Genomic DNA, 16138 nt, shown 5'->3' on the forward strand with positions numbered 1-16138 from the left:
GTATCTGAGTTAATCAGAACACTCCTACCCAGTCAACAGATCAGGGCTTGATCCATCACCGTTTTTTAGCCCCCTGCACCATCCCAGTTCAGAACCTGGCTATATGCAAATTAGTCTGTCCCTGGCCCAGTGCATCATGGGAACAGGGCAGACCAAACTACCAAGCCAATTCTTCACTGGAAAGGAAACAAGCTTCCGGGGACCGGTTTCTGGCATTACAGCCGTCTTCGGCCCGGCTTGCTTGAATCCTGATGGTGCAGTGAGCAAGGGACTCATGTCTGAGCATACCCTTCCACACTTGTGGTGGCCAAAATATGTCAAAAAGGGGGTGGTGATGGACAGAGTATCTGAGTTAATCAGAACACTCCTACCCAGTCAACAGATCAGGGCTTGATCCATCACCGTTTTTTAGCCCCCTGCACCATCCCAGTTCAGAACCTGGCTATATGCAAATTAGTCTGTCCCTGGCCCAGTGCATCATGGGAACAGGGCAGACCAAACTACCAAGCCAATTCTTCACTGGAAAGGAAACAAGCTTCCGGGGACCGGTTTCTGGCATTACAGCCGTCTTCGGCCCGGCTTGCTTGAATCCTGATGGTGCAGTGAGCAAGGGACTCATGTCTGAGCATACCCTTCCACACTTGTGGTGGCCAAAATATGTCAAAAAGGGGGTGGTGATGGACAGAGTATCTGAGTTAATCAGAACACTCCTACCCAGTCAACAGATCAGGGCTTGATCCATCACCGTTTTTTAGCCCCCTGCACCATCCCAGTTCAGAACCTGGCTATATGCAAATTAGTCTGTCCCTGGCCCAGTGCATCATGGGAACAGGGCAGACCAAACTACCAAGCCAATTCTTCACTGGAAAGGAAACAAGCTTCCGGGGACCGGTTTCTGGCATTACAGCCGTCTTCGGCCCGGCTTGCTTGAATCCTGATGGTGCAGTGAGCAAGGGACTCATGTCTGAGCATACCCTTCCACACTTGTGGTGGCCAAAATATGTCAAAAAGGGGGTGGTGATGGACAGAGTATCTGAGTTAATCAGAACACTCCTACCCAGTCAACAGATCAGGGCTTGATCCATCACCGTTTTTTAGCCCCCTGCACCATCCCAGTTCAGAACCTGGCTATATGCAAATTAGTCTGTCCCTGGCCCAGTGCATCATGGGAACAGGGCAGACCAAACTACCAAGCCAATTCTTCACTGGAAAGGAAACAAGCTTCCGGGGACCGGTTTCTGGCATTACAGCCGTCTTCGGCCCGGCTTGCTTGAATCCTGATGGTGCAGTGAGCAAGGGACTCATGTCTGAGCATACCCTTCCACACTTGTGGTGGCCAAAATATGTCAAAAAGGGGGTGGTGATGGACAGAGTATCTGAGTTAATCAGAACACTCCTACCCAGTCAACAGATCAGGGCTTGATCCATCACCGTTTTTTAGCCCCCTGCACCATCCCAGTTCAGAACCTGGCTATATGCAAATTAGTCTGTCCCTGGCCCAGTGCATCATGGGAACAGGGCAGACCAAACTACCAAGCCAATTCTTCACTGGAAAGGAAACAAGCTTCCGGGGACCGGTTTCTGGCATTACAGCCGTCTTCGGCCCGGCTTGCTTGAATCCTGATGGTGCAGTGAGCAAGGGACTCATGTCTGAGCATACCCTTCCACACTTGTGGTGGCCAAAATATGTCAAAAAGGGGGTGGTGATGGACAGAGTATCTGAGTTAATCAGAACACTCCTACCCAGTCAACAGATCAGGGCTTGATCCATCACCGTTTTTTAGCCCCCTGCACCATCCCAGTTCAGAACCTGGCTATATGCAAATTAGTCTGTCCCTGGCCCAGTGCATCATGGGAACAGGGCAGACCAAACTACCAAGCCAATTCTTCACTGGAAAGGAAACAAGCTTCCGGGGACCGGTTTCTGGCATTACAGCCGTCTTCGGCCCGGCTTGCTTGAATCCTGATGGTGCAGTGAGCAAGGGACTCATGTCTGAGCATACCCTTCCACACTTGTGGTGGCCAAAATATGTCAAAAAGGGGGTGGTGATGGACAGAGTATCTGAGTTAATCAGAACACTCCTACCCAGTCAACAGATCAGGGCTTGATCCATCACCGTTTTTTAGCCCCCTGCACCATCCCAGTTCAGAACCTGGCTATATGCAAATTAGTCTGTCCCTGGCCCAGTGCATCATGGGAACAGGGCAGACCAAACTACCAAGCCAATTCTTCACTGGAAAGGAAACAAGCTTCCGGGGACCGGTTTCTGGCATTACAGCCGTCTTCGGCCCGGCTTGCTTGAATCCTGATGGTGCAGTGAGCAAGGGACTCATGTCTGAGCATACCCTTCCACACTTGTGGTGGCCAAAATATGTCAAAAAGGGGGTGGTGATGGACAGAGTATCTGAGTTAATCAGAACACTCCTACCCAGTCAACAGATCAGGGCTTGATCCATCACCGTTTTTTAGCCCCCTGCACCATCCCAGTTCAGAACCTGGCTATATGCAAATTAGTCTGTCCCTGGCCCAGTGCATCATGGGAACAGGGCAGACCAAACTACCAAGCCAATTCTTCACTGGAAAGGAAACAAGCTTCCGGGGACCGGTTTCTGGCATTACAGCCGTCTTCGGCCCGGCTTGCTTGAATCCTGATGGTGCAGTGAGCAAGGGACTCATGTCTGAGCATACCCTTCCACACTTGTGGTGGCCAAAATATGTCAAAAAGGGGGTGGTGATGGACAGAGTATCTGAGTTAATCAGAACACTCCTACCCAGTCAACAGATCAGGGCTTGATCCATCACCGTTTTTTAGCCCCCTGCACCATCCCAGTTCAGAACCTGGCTATATGCAAATTAGTCTGTCCCTGGCCCAGTGCATCATGGGAACAGGGCAGACCAAACTACCAAGCCAATTCTTCACTGGAAAGGAAACAAGCTTCCGGGGACCGGTTTCTGGCATTACAGCCGTCTTCGGCCCGGCTTGCTTGAATCCTGATGGTGCAGTGAGCAAGGGACTCATGTCTGAGCATACCCTTCCACACTTGTGGTGGCCAAAATATGTCAAAAAGGGGGTGGTGATGGACAGAGTATCTGAGTTAATCAGAACACTCCTACCCAGTCAACAGATCAGGGCTTGATCCATCACCGTTTTTTAGCCCCCTGCACCATCCCAGTTCAGAACCTGGCTATATGCAAATTAGTCTGTCCCTGGCCCAGTGCATCATGGGAACAGGGCAGACCAAACTACCAAGCCAATTCTTCACTGGAAAGGAAACAAGCTTCCGGGGACCGGTTTCTGGCATTACAGCCGTCTTCGGCCCGGCTTGCTTGAATCCTGATGGTGCAGTGAGCAAGGGACTCATGTCTGAGCATACCCTTCCACACTTGTGGTGGCCAAAATATGTCAAAAAGGGGGTGGTGATGGACAGAGTATCTGAGTTAATCAGAACACTCCTACCCAGTCAACAGATCAGGGCTTGATCCATCACCGTTTTTTAGCCCCCTGCACCATCCCAGTTCAGAACCTGGCTATATGCAAATTAGTCTGTCCCTGGCCCAGTGCATCATGGGAACAGGGCAGACCAAACTACCAAGCCAATTCTTCACTGGAAAGGAAACAAGCTTCCGGGGACCGGTTTCTGGCATTACAGCCGTCTTCGGCCCGGCTTGCTTGAATCCTGATGGTGCAGTGAGCAAGGGACTCATGTCTGAGCATACCCTTCCACACTTGTGGTGGCCAAAATATGTCAAAAAGGGGGTGGTGATGGACAGAGTATCTGAGTTAATCAGAACACTCCTACCCAGTCAACAGATCAGGGCTTGATCCATCACCGTTTTTTAGCCCCCTGCACCATCCCAGTTCAGAACCTGGCTATATGCAAATTAGTCTGTCCCTGGCCCAGTGCATCATGGGAACAGGGCAGACCAAACTACCAAGCCAATTCTTCACTGGAAAGGAAACAAGCTTCCGGGGACCGGTTTCTGGCATTACAGCCGTCTTCGGCCCGGCTTGCTTGAATCCTGATGGTGCAGTGAGCAAGGGACTCATGTCTGAGCATACCCTTCCACACTTGTGGTGGCCAAAATATGTCAAAAAGGGGGTGGTGATGGACAGAGTATCTGAGTTAATCAGAACACTCCTACCCAGTCAACAGATCAGGGCTTGATCCATCACCGTTTTTTAGCCCCCTGCACCATCCCAGTTCAGAACCTGGCTATATGCAAATTAGTCTGTCCCTGGCCCAGTGCATCATGGGAACAGGGCAGACCAAACTACCAAGCCAATTCTTCACTGGAAAGGAAACAAGCTTCCGGGGACCGGTTTCTGGCATTACAGCCGTCTTCGGCCCGGCTTGCTTGAATCCTGATGGTGCAGTGAGCAAGGGACTCATGTCTGAGCATACCCTTCCACACTTGTGGTGGCCAAAATATGTCAAAAAGGGGGTGGTGATGGACAGAGTATCTGAGTTAATCAGAACACTCCTACCCAGTCAACAGATCAGGGCTTGATCCATCACCGTTTTTTAGCCCCCTGCACCATCCCAGTTCAGAACCTGGCTATATGCAAATTAGTCTGTCCCTGGCCCAGTGCATCATGGGAACAGGGCAGACCAAACTACCAAGCCAATTCTTCACTGGAAAGGAAACAAGCTTCCGGGGACCGGTTTCTGGCATTACAGCCGTCTTCGGCCCGGCTTGCTTGAATCCTGATGGTGCAGTGAGCAAGGGACTCATGTCTGAGCATACCCTTCCACACTTGTGGTGGCCAAAATATGTCAAAAAGGGGGTGGTGATGGACAGAGTATCTGAGTTAATCAGAACACTCCTACCCAGTCAACAGATCAGGGCTTGATCCATCACCGTTTTTTAGCCCCCTGCACCATCCCAGTTCAGAACCTGGCTATATGCAAATTAGTCTGTCCCTGGCCCAGTGCATCATGGGAACAGGGCAGACCAAACTACCAAGCCAATTCTTCACTGGAAAGGAAACAAGCTTCCGGGGACCGGTTTCTGGCATTACAGCCGTCTTCGGCCCGGCTTGCTTGAATCCTGATGGTGCAGTGAGCAAGGGACTCATGTCTGAGCATACCCTTCCACACTTGTGGTGGCCAAAATATGTCAAAAAGGGGGTGGTGATGGACAGAGTATCTGAGTTAATCAGAACACTCCTACCCAGTCAACAGATCAGGGCTTGATCCATCACCGTTTTTTAGCCCCCTGCACCATCCCAGTTCAGAACCTGGCTATATGCAAATTAGTCTGTCCCTGGCCCAGTGCATCATGGGAACAGGGCAGACCAAACTACCAAGCCAATTCTTCACTGGAAAGGAAACAAGCTTCCGGGGACCGGTTTCTGGCATTACAGCCGTCTTCGGCCCGGCTTGCTTGAATCCTGATGGTGCAGTGAGCAAGGGACTCATGTCTGAGCATACCCTTCCACACTTGTGGTGGCCAAAATATGTCAAAAAGGGGGTGGTGATGGACAGAGTATCTGAGTTAATCAGAACACTCCTACCCAGTCAACAGATCAGGGCTTGATCCATCACCGTTTTTTAGCCCCCTGCACCATCCCAGTTCAGAACCTGGCTATATGCAAATTAGTCTGTCCCTGGCCCAGTGCATCATGGGAACAGGGCAGACCAAACTACCAAGCCAATTCTTCACTGGAAAGGAAACAAGCTTCCGGGGACCGGTTTCTGGCATTACAGCCGTCTTCGGCCCGGCTTGCTTGAATCCTGATGGTGCAGTGAGCAAGGGACTCATGTCTGAGCATACCCTTCCACACTTGTGGTGGCCAAAATATGTCAAAAAGGGGGTGGTGATGGACAGAGTATCTGAGTTAATCAGAACACTCCTACCCAGTCAACAGATCAGGGCTTGATCCATCACCGTTTTTTAGCCCCCTGCACCATCCCAGTTCAGAACCTGGCTATATGCAAATTAGTCTGTCCCTGGCCCAGTGCATCATGGGAACAGGGCAGACCAAACTACCAAGCCAATTCTTCACTGGAAAGGAAACAAGCTTCCGGGGACCGGTTTCTGGCATTACAGCCGTCTTCGGCCCGGCTTGCTTGAATCCTGATGGTGCAGTGAGCAAGGGACTCATGTCTGAGCATACCCTTCCACACTTGTGGTGGCCAAAATATGTCAAAAAGGGGGTGGTGATGGACAGAGTATCTGAGTTAATCAGAACACTCCTACCCAGTCAACAGATCAGGGCTTGATCCATCACCGTTTTTTAGCCCCCTGCACCATCCCAGTTCAGAACCTGGCTATATGCAAATTAGTCTGTCCCTGGCCCAGTGCATCATGGGAACAGGGCAGACCAAACTACCAAGCCAATTCTTCACTGGAAAGGAAACAAGCTTCCGGGGACCGGTTTCTGGCATTACAGCCGTCTTCGGCCCGGCTTGCTTGAATCCTGATGGTGCAGTGAGCAAGGGACTCATGTCTGAGCATACCCTTCCACACTTGTGGTGGCCAAAATATGTCAAAAAGGGGGTGGTGATGGACAGAGTATCTGAGTTAATCAGAACACTCCTACCCAGTCAACAGATCAGGGCTTGATCCATCACCGTTTTTTAGCCCCCTGCACCATCCCAGTTCAGAACCTGGCTATATGCAAATTAGTCTGTCCCTGGCCCAGTGCATCATGGGAACAGGGCAGACCAAACTACCAAGCCAATTCTTCACTGGAAAGGAAACAAGCTTCCGGGGACCGGTTTCTGGCATTACAGCCGTCTTCGGCCCGGCTTGCTTGAATCCTGATGGTGCAGTGAGCAAGGGACTCATGTCTGAGCATACCCTTCCACACTTGTGGTGGCCAAAATATGTCAAAAAGGGGGTGGTGATGGACAGAGTATCTGAGTTAATCAGAACACTCCTACCCAGTCAACAGATCAGGGCTTGATCCATCACCGTTTTTTAGCCCCCTGCACCATCCCAGTTCAGAACCTGGCTATATGCAAATTAGTCTGTCCCTGGCCCAGTGCATCATGGGAACAGGGCAGACCAAACTACCAAGCCAATTCTTCACTGGAAAGGAAACAAGCTTCCGGGGACCGGTTTCTGGCATTACAGCCGTCTTCGGCCCGGCTTGCTTGAATCCTGATGGTGCAGTGAGCAAGGGACTCATGTCTGAGCATACCCTTCCACACTTGTGGTGGCCAAAATATGTCAAAAAGGGGGTGGTGATGGACAGAGTATCTGAGTTAATCAGAACACTCCTACCCAGTCAACAGATCAGGGCTTGATCCATCACCGTTTTTTAGCCCCCTGCACCATCCCAGTTCAGAACCTGGCTATATGCAAATTAGTCTGTCCCTGGCCCAGTGCATCATGGGAACAGGGCAGACCAAACTACCAAGCCAATTCTTCACTGGAAAGGAAACAAGCTTCCGGGGACCGGTTTCTGGCATTACAGCCGTCTTCGGCCCGGCTTGCTTGAATCCTGATGGTGCAGTGAGCAAGGGACTCATGTCTGAGCATACCCTTCCACACTTGTGGTGGCCAAAATATGTCAAAAAGGGGGTGGTGATGGACAGAGTATCTGAGTTAATCAGAACACTCCTACCCAGTCAACAGATCAGGGCTTGATCCATCACCGTTTTTTAGCCCCCTGCACCATCCCAGTTCAGAACCTGGCTATATGCAAATTAGTCTGTCCCTGGCCCAGTGCATCATGGGAACAGGGCAGACCAAACTACCAAGCCAATTCTTCACTGGAAAGGAAACAAGCTTCCGGGGACCGGTTTCTGGCATTACAGCCGTCTTCGGCCCGGCTTGCTTGAATCCTGATGGTGCAGTGAGCAAGGGACTCATGTCTGAGCATACCCTTCCACACTTGTGATGACGCTGGGCACTGCTCCGCCCTGGCGAATTGCCATCACTTTGCTGTATGGGTTATTGATGTCACTGACCACATCCCTGTGCTATTAAGGAGACGGAGTCCACCGTGGGATATTCTGCACGATATCGCCGGCGGCTACAGCCACATACCACTAGGTCGGAGGTAATACCTACGCATAACGCCACTGACTGCGTGCTACCCGCGACGAGCTTGCACTGGATGTCAATGGGCCCGATCACTACTGACAGTATTCTGTGAATACCCCCTGCTTATTGTCACTATCCTGGCACTTACTGGCAGTTTGGACATCTTGCTGTGCATATCTTTCCCTGATTGAGGGGTTTTCTCAACACTAAGGGACACTGAGCGGGGTGTGCTGAGGGGCGCTCATCTCGGGGTGCGCCTACTATCATCGCGGCACCTCCACCGGCTCAGTAGCGCTCACAGTAATGACGGTAGACCCTGTGGCGGCGGGAAGCGAGAGGCGCGAAAACAAGATGGTGCGCCCTGAGAACCGCCAGACGAAAATTAACTTTGACAGCGCAAAAAGGGGAACGAGGACGGCTCCTGCCGAACCGGGGCCTAGTGACGCGAATCCGACTGCTACTGCATCTCCCTCTAAGGAACTAGACTTGCACCAACTGTTTCAAGAGATGAGGCAGGGCATTGCCACTGTGGTGGAGAAAGTGGACAGGATGTCCTCCAGGATGGACGCCCTAGTACATAAGGTGGACCAGCATGAAGAGCGGATCACGACAACGGAACAGCGGATCTCAGACAACGATGACGTCACCGCATCCCATACCTCACAGCTTGCTCGCATGGATAACCTTCTATGAATCATAGCAGCTAAGAATGAGGACTTGGAAGCCCGTAGTCGACGCAAAAACATACGCGTCACGGGAATTCCGGAATCCACAGACACAGGCAAGATGGAAATGTACCTGGAGAAGCTCCTCAGGGGTTCAGTAGGAGAGGATGCATTCTCACCTCAATTCATCGTCGAGCGGGCGCATAGGACACTGGCCCCTATCCCCAAGCCCGGCATGCCGCCTAGGCCAATTATCGCTCGATTATTGAATTATCGCAATCGCGATGTGGCATTAAGAGCAGCTCGGACTCAACAGAACTTGCAGTACAATGGTGTCACATGTTCCATTTATCCTGATTTCACTCCTCTAGTGCAGGAGGAAAGGCGCAAATTCATAGCTGTCAAAAAGAAGTTGCGGGATGCCCAGTTGGAATATGCCCTGCTCTACCCGGCGAAACTACGGGTGACACACCAGGGAAAACATCGCTTTTTCACAAATCCACAAAAGGCTGAGGACTACTTGAAGACGATCCGCAAGGCACAGAGGAATGGTCGTGATGCCGAGGCAGACCCTGAAGATAACCCATCCTTGGCGGCCGACGAACATTGACTTGGGGCTTCCAACATAATCAGATCTGCTATAACCCTGAACTGTTGGACTTTACCCTATACTACAGAATGGGACTAAGTAACCTCTCCAGTGGTAACGTATTCCAGGGACCACTATCCCTACCCTGGCCTCCACCGAGGGCGGTACAGTTCGGGAGGCTATTGGAGGGGGAAGTGGCTGTGCGCCCTTGATGTTGTTTCCCTCATGGGTGTACCCCATACACGATATTTAGTTTTGGAAGTTGTGGGAGGGTGGAGGGAGGGGATGGGGTGGGAAAGGCGGCTGCTGGCATGATTGGGATGCAGTAGTGGGAGGGGGACTGAGTTATTTTGGGGAGGGAAGTTCAATACATGGTAAGGACAGACGAGCGACAGAATGTCATGATAATTTGTGTCACATGAACGAGAAAGGTGTTACTGCATTCATAGTGGCAAGCTTCAATAGTCTGATGTGTTATGAACTATGGCGGATCTGAGAGCTGATGCACAATTGAACTGTATATCATGGAATGTCAGAGGGCATAACAATGCTAAAAAATGTCGAAATGTGATTGCCTACCTAAACCGCCATAAAGTCCACACCGCCATGTTACAGGAAACTCACTTCTCACCGCAGACGCGCGCTACATTTGCTAGTAAATGGGCTGGTGCCCGTGTCCTCTCCTCTTACTCTACTTATGCGAGGGGAGTTGCAGTCCTTATTAGACGCACTGTACCGTTCCAAAAGTGCGGTGAATTAATAGACAAGGAGGGACACTTCGCCCTGCTGTGGGGGCGGTTGGGCCGCGACACTGTTACCTTAGTTAATTGTTACGCACCTAACATTGATATGCCATCCTTCTTCACAACACTATGGGGCAAAATTGTGGATGTAGGGTCCCGACACATTATTTGGGGGGAGACTTTAACTTAGCACTGCTGCCGCAGCTGGATAGGGCAGATGGTGTGATGCATTACAAGCCCAGATCCAGAGAGGCACTAGGGGGCGTGATCCCAGAGGGCGGATTGGTGGACGTATGGAGAAGTTTACACCTCTCCCGAAGGGAGGGCACACATTTCACTTCACAGACAGGCACGTGGGCACGACTGGATTATTTCCTTACGACTAGGGAGGTCTCTTCGGGGGTGACGAGAGTGACACACTTGCCGAGGACATATTCTGATCACAGCCCTGTCCTGATGCACATGCGTATACCTGGATGGGACATCCCTAGGCCACAATGGAGGTTGCAGCCGACGGCCCTGTTGGACACTATATTTCGCACTGAACTTGGAGAGGAAATTGCTGCTTTCTTTCCTAGAAACAAGGGTTCTGTTGATTCGGTTGAACCCATCTGGGAGGCATTCAAAGTAACGATCAGGGGGTACTGCATATCCAAAAGCTTCAGGGTCCTGCGTGACATTCAACGCACTATCCACACACTTGACGGTGAGCTGATGGCCTTAGATATTCGGATGGTAGAAGATGACAGTGCTGACATCCATGTAGAGTTTAGAGACAAGCTGACAAAATACGAAGAAGAAGCCAACAGGGAAGCACAATTTAGGGGTAAACACTGGCAGGCTAGGCATTACTGTGAAGGGGACAGACCAGGTAGGGCACTGGAGGCGATGACGCGCACCCCGCATGACCACAGCACGATTTTGGAAATCACAGACGACCTGGGACATACAGTCAGAAATTCAGACGAACTGCTCACTTCTTTTGTTTCTCATTATCATGCGCTTTACGCCACGGCCACGACCGCTGATGTACCATATAATGACTTCCTGGGCGATATAGCTCTCTGCTGGCTTAGTGACGGCGACAGGGCCTTCCTTGCCACCCCGTTTGAACTAGATGAAATCCGTGAAGCCATTATGTTGCTCAAGAACGGGAAGGCGCCTGGATTAGACGGGATCCCGGCAGAGTTTTACAAAGCATATATAGACATCATGGCCCCTGTCCTTCGTGAGGTCTTCGACGAATCGCTAACTGACGGCATCCTCCCCTGTTCCATGCGTGAGGTCGTTATTACCTCGCTACTGAAGCCTGGCAAAAACCCTAGCGCCTGTGACTCCTATCGCCCACTTTCCCTCTTAAATTGTGATGTTAAAATACTTGCGAAGGTATTAGCTACTAGATTATCCCTCTTAATGACTAGAATTGTCTTACCTGATCAATCCGGATTTGTCTCGGGTCGTTCCACCTCTCATAATCTGCGTACTCTGTTTTCCCTGCTTCGCACGGTCCACCCTGACCTTCCAGTTGCGGCAGTTTTCCTAGATGCCACCAAGGCCTTCCACTCGGTCGAATGGCCGTACCTGTTTACTGTCTTGGCAAGCATGGGATTCCCTAAGTTGTTTATCTCCTGGGTACAATTGCTCTGTACACAACCAACGGCGAAAGTCCTCATTAACGGTCGCCTTTCGCACTCCATTGCCCTCTCTAGGGGCACCCGACAGGGGTGCCCGCTATCCCCACTCCTATTTGCAATTGTAGTTGAGCCGCTTGCCTGTAGGCTCAGACAGCTGCATCGCGATGGAGCGATACGCTGCTTTCAGCGTAAGATTGACGTTTCCTTATACGCTGACGATATGACACTTTTTGTCAAATACCCAGCCTTGAAACTCAATCCCTTACTAAGAGAGTTTGTTGTATTCGGCAGGATGTCTGGTGTGCACATCAATTGGGCCAAGTCGCAATTTTATCCACTCACTGATGCGGTTACCGACTTTCCCCTCGACTACCCCCTGGAGTGGTGCCGATCGGACATGCGATACCTTGGAGTACAGATCTCGCGCGACAAGGATGAAACGTTACGCTCCAATTATGGAGTGGCAATCACGAAACTCACCGCATCGGTGGACCGCTGGATAGCCCTACCGCTCTCCATGGCTGGTAGAGCATCCCTTATCAAAATGATAGTGTTACCCCGATTTCTTTACCTCTTCCTTAACATCCCTTACTATTCAGGAGCCTTCTTCTTTAAAACCTTGAAGACGGAACTATGTCGATTGTTTTGGGGTGGTGGGAGCCCACGGCTGAAATGGTCCACGCTGATTCAGCCATATGATAGGGGAGGCTTCGATGTCCCTAACTTTGAGGCTTATTATCAGTGTGCGCAAGCACATTATGCTTTTCATTGGATGGTTCCTACTCCCTTCATGCCTCAATTGGCAGTGGAGGACTGGATTATACATCCCATCCCACTCAATGGACTTCTCCATTGTCCGGAATCATCTATAATGACACCTTATACCTCCGTCTCTTGCACTTTAGATGCTTGGCGCCGCATAGCTAAGAGACTGTCTTGCCGCATACCATATTCCCCTCGGCTACCACTGACATATCATCCTGAATTAGCACTCCTACAGGAACGTGACTTTCAATTGCTATGCAAGCGCCTGCAAATCACTTGCTGGGGTGATCTATTCTCGGATGGTAAGTTCAGAACTGCGGAGTTGTTCTTCGCTTCTCACACCCGAACTCCGCTTGAAGTGTTTTACTATTTGCGCCTGCGCCAAGGGATGAAAGACATCCTGCCTGAGTTCCCCAGTGAACCTGAAGTTCTGTCTCCAATTCACTTTCTGCTATGTTCACAGGATGGTTCACACCTAGTATCTGGCTTGTATCGTCATCTCAGGACGAGCGCTCCGATGCCTGAGGCCAGGGCTCGGTGACACTGGGATACTGACCTAGCAACTGAACTCACCGATGAACAAAGGCAGTATTGCTGCACCCTCACAGCCCAAATCTCGGCCAGCAGTAGACTTAAGATATTACACTACAAGTTCCTGCTGCGAATGTACTACACCCCAGTTAAGAAACACAGGTTCCGGCTGACCGATAATGACAGGTCTGAGCGTTGCCACGCGGAACATGCGGGCTTCCTGCATCTTGCTTGGGAATGCCCTCCTGTTCGCCTCTACTGGCAACAGGTGCACTAAGACCTCATAGCTATGACTGGAGAATCCATACTTATCGATCCACTACTTATGCTCCTTGGGTACACGCCACATATCCCTAAATCCTGCAGAAAATTCTTAGATATTGCATTGCTCTTGGCAAAACAGCGAGTGGCGTGCCGGTGGGGCCGGGGCAGAGCCCCTAAATTCAAAGACTGGCTAGCAGACTTGATTTATTGTCAGGAGCAACATGTGACATTCACTGAACTGCTGCCGCTTTCGAGTCAACCTAATGACATTTGGGGACCTTTGGTTAGCTACCTACTAGCCCAGACAGAGGAGGATGACAATCCAGAGGGAGATATCACCTGTAATGCTACTGACGTTTGAGGATATGGGTTTCTGCCCACCATTGCATGCACCACTAACTCGCCTCTGATTAGGTTCAAGAGTCCCATACATTACTCTATGTCCCATCGAATAGCATAATCCGCCTCTACTGCTGTCAGCTCGCACCACACTCATAGATGCTCACGCTGGGCCCTCATATACCATATGTCTCCGTTGTGCTACCCATACTGTCCATGCTTGCTATTTGACAATATTCCTTACCGCTGTACTATGTGCTTTTCCTGAAGACAAATTGATGTTGCTACTTATGATAACGAATTGCTGTATACTGTCACTGCTCGATGTTGCATATGCTACTTAGATGACTCAACGCTCCAAACCCATCAAAGTTTGTGGTTCCTCTTTGTTTTATGTGTTGAAAAAACAATAAACAGAATAAAAAAATAAAAAATATGAGTTCTTAAGTTCTGGGGTCTGGGTCCCAATATTTATGCTCAAAATTCAATTGTTCGCCTGGGGCAGAAAGTGCCTGTGTTCAGCAAAAACCAATTCTGTCCTCTCTGGCCCAGCTTCCCAGCAGGAGGTGGATACAGCATTGTCCAAGGCAGACCAGGCTTATTCAGGTGCAAGGAAATCTCCTCCAACTAGTCTAACTGCAGACCAGGTCTATTCAGCCCAGCTCTAACTCATCCAGGAAAGGCATGACACACTTCAACTCCCCCTCAGTGGCTGTCTGAAGAGAATGCACATCCCCAGCCCCTGTCATTCCAAAGGCGGTCAATCCACAAACCCAGAAGAGGCACACAGGATGGCTAAGCAAGAAACTACCTACTTTTTAAAAGTGGTATTTTCAAACACAGAACATACAAATCATCATTACTAAAAGGTGCATGTTTACATTCTGAATCCATGCACACTAAACTCCATTTCCCATCTTGTCCCAATGGGAAGTTATGTTTATAAGATGTTATAAGTAAACTCCCATTCTACCCTATGGGACAGATAGCCTTTCCCTAATGAAAACCTAATGCACTGTAATTCGCTATCAGGACATGTCACACACATCAGCACATGTCCTACCTTTAACTTACACAGCACCCTGCCCACAGGGGTACTTTGGGACTACCCTAGGGGTGACATATGTAGGAAAAGGGAAAATTACGGCCTGATAAGTGGGTGCACTTGCCAGGTCGACATGGAAGTTACAAACTGCATGCAGACACTGCAGTGGCAGGTCTGAGAACCCTTCTCAGGGCTGCTTGTGTGGGTGGCACAATCAGTGTTGCAGGTCCCCATGTAGCATTTGATTTACAGGCTCTTACACTCTTAGTGCAAATTACTAGGGACTTACTAGTAAATAAATCAGACATGCCAAACATGGAAAAAAAACACCATAATGCCATTTCCAACAGGAGCACTTGCACTTTAAAACTGAACAGCAGTGAGAAAGTGAGCAGTAACACTAAACTAGCAAAACAGAGTCAAAACCGAGAGGTCAACAAGCAACAAGACAGGTGAAACACACCAAATGATGCCAGGTAACATCTGTCCATATATTAACTGTGCAAGGCATTGCAGAACCAGTGTACCAGTGCTGGTGCCAACAAATGAGGCATCAAGCTAGAAAAAAACATCAAAAGCACAGGCCATGGAACAGATACTATGCATGGCTGAACCGAAGACATCTCTCTGAATTGATCTTTTCCAGGTCAGGGTAATCATGGAATCTTCCTTCTAACACAAAAGCAGTCCCTTCTCAGGCTTTATTGTGCTACTGTTTTTCTGCTCACTAGTGCATTTCAGAAACAAATTTCGTGTGTGTTAGCTGAGAGATGAAAAGTGTGCCTGCAACAGCAGGTAGGAGAAAGTCATTTAAGAAAATTGTGCTGGCAGAATGTAAATATGTAAATATAACATACTGAGTAACAACACATGTAACAGGGGCAGTCCTCATGGTAGGTTACAAAGGGATAAAAAGAGGTACGAAGGAGGGCCTACCTACTAAGCCAATTCATGAATCACCATTTACAAAGGACAGTTAAAGGAGCCAATTGAAAAGAAGGGTTGAGCCTAAAGTCCATACCTCAGTACAGCATGTCTCGAACAGACTGTGCAAGCGCTAACTAGGCAAGACCTCAAAAACAGCAAGAATACAATGAAAAGTTGTAGTTCCTTCCCTGTAATTATGAAGTTATATATTCTCCATGCATATTTTGAAGAAATTAACTTGATCCCAGCAGCATCATTTGACACAAATGAAGGGTTAAACGTTTTACTGCTGATAGTGAAATATTGCCTATTGCCTCTCTTTAATCACTGACCTTTGTAGATGTCTTGGTTTATAGAGCTTTCAACAGCACCTACTGTAGAGCTTCTGGGTACAGGACCTGCTTAAGCTTTCTTTATTGTCTAACATTCTTCTACTTTTGACATTCTTTCCATCTCATATCCCTCTGTCCTTTCTCCACCAGCCATCTCTTCAAGGTTGCCTCCAGCATCATACAACTGCTGATGTATTCGTTAACATGAGATAAAAACATTTTGTACAAGTCTCTACAATTCTACTTGAGTGATGGAGCTGAAGCCCATTAGAAAATATTTCAATTTGGCCATGTAACAGTTATAATGT

General features: G+C 49.5%; 1 protein-coding gene across 2 annotated transcripts in view; it reads left to right on the top strand.

The window, feature by feature from the left end:
• Nucleotides 1-16138, top strand: part of LOC144823879 (mucin-5B-like) — a 737446-nt gene that overhangs the window by 526658 nt on the left and 194650 nt on the right. The gene's annotated exons all lie outside the window — the stretch shown is intronic.

The sequence above is a fragment of the Lissotriton helveticus genome, chromosome 3_1 (genome assembly GCF_964261635.1).
Source record: "Lissotriton helveticus chromosome 3_1, aLisHel1.1, whole genome shotgun sequence".
Lineage (NCBI taxonomy): Eukaryota > Metazoa > Chordata > Amphibia > Caudata > Salamandridae > Lissotriton > Lissotriton helveticus.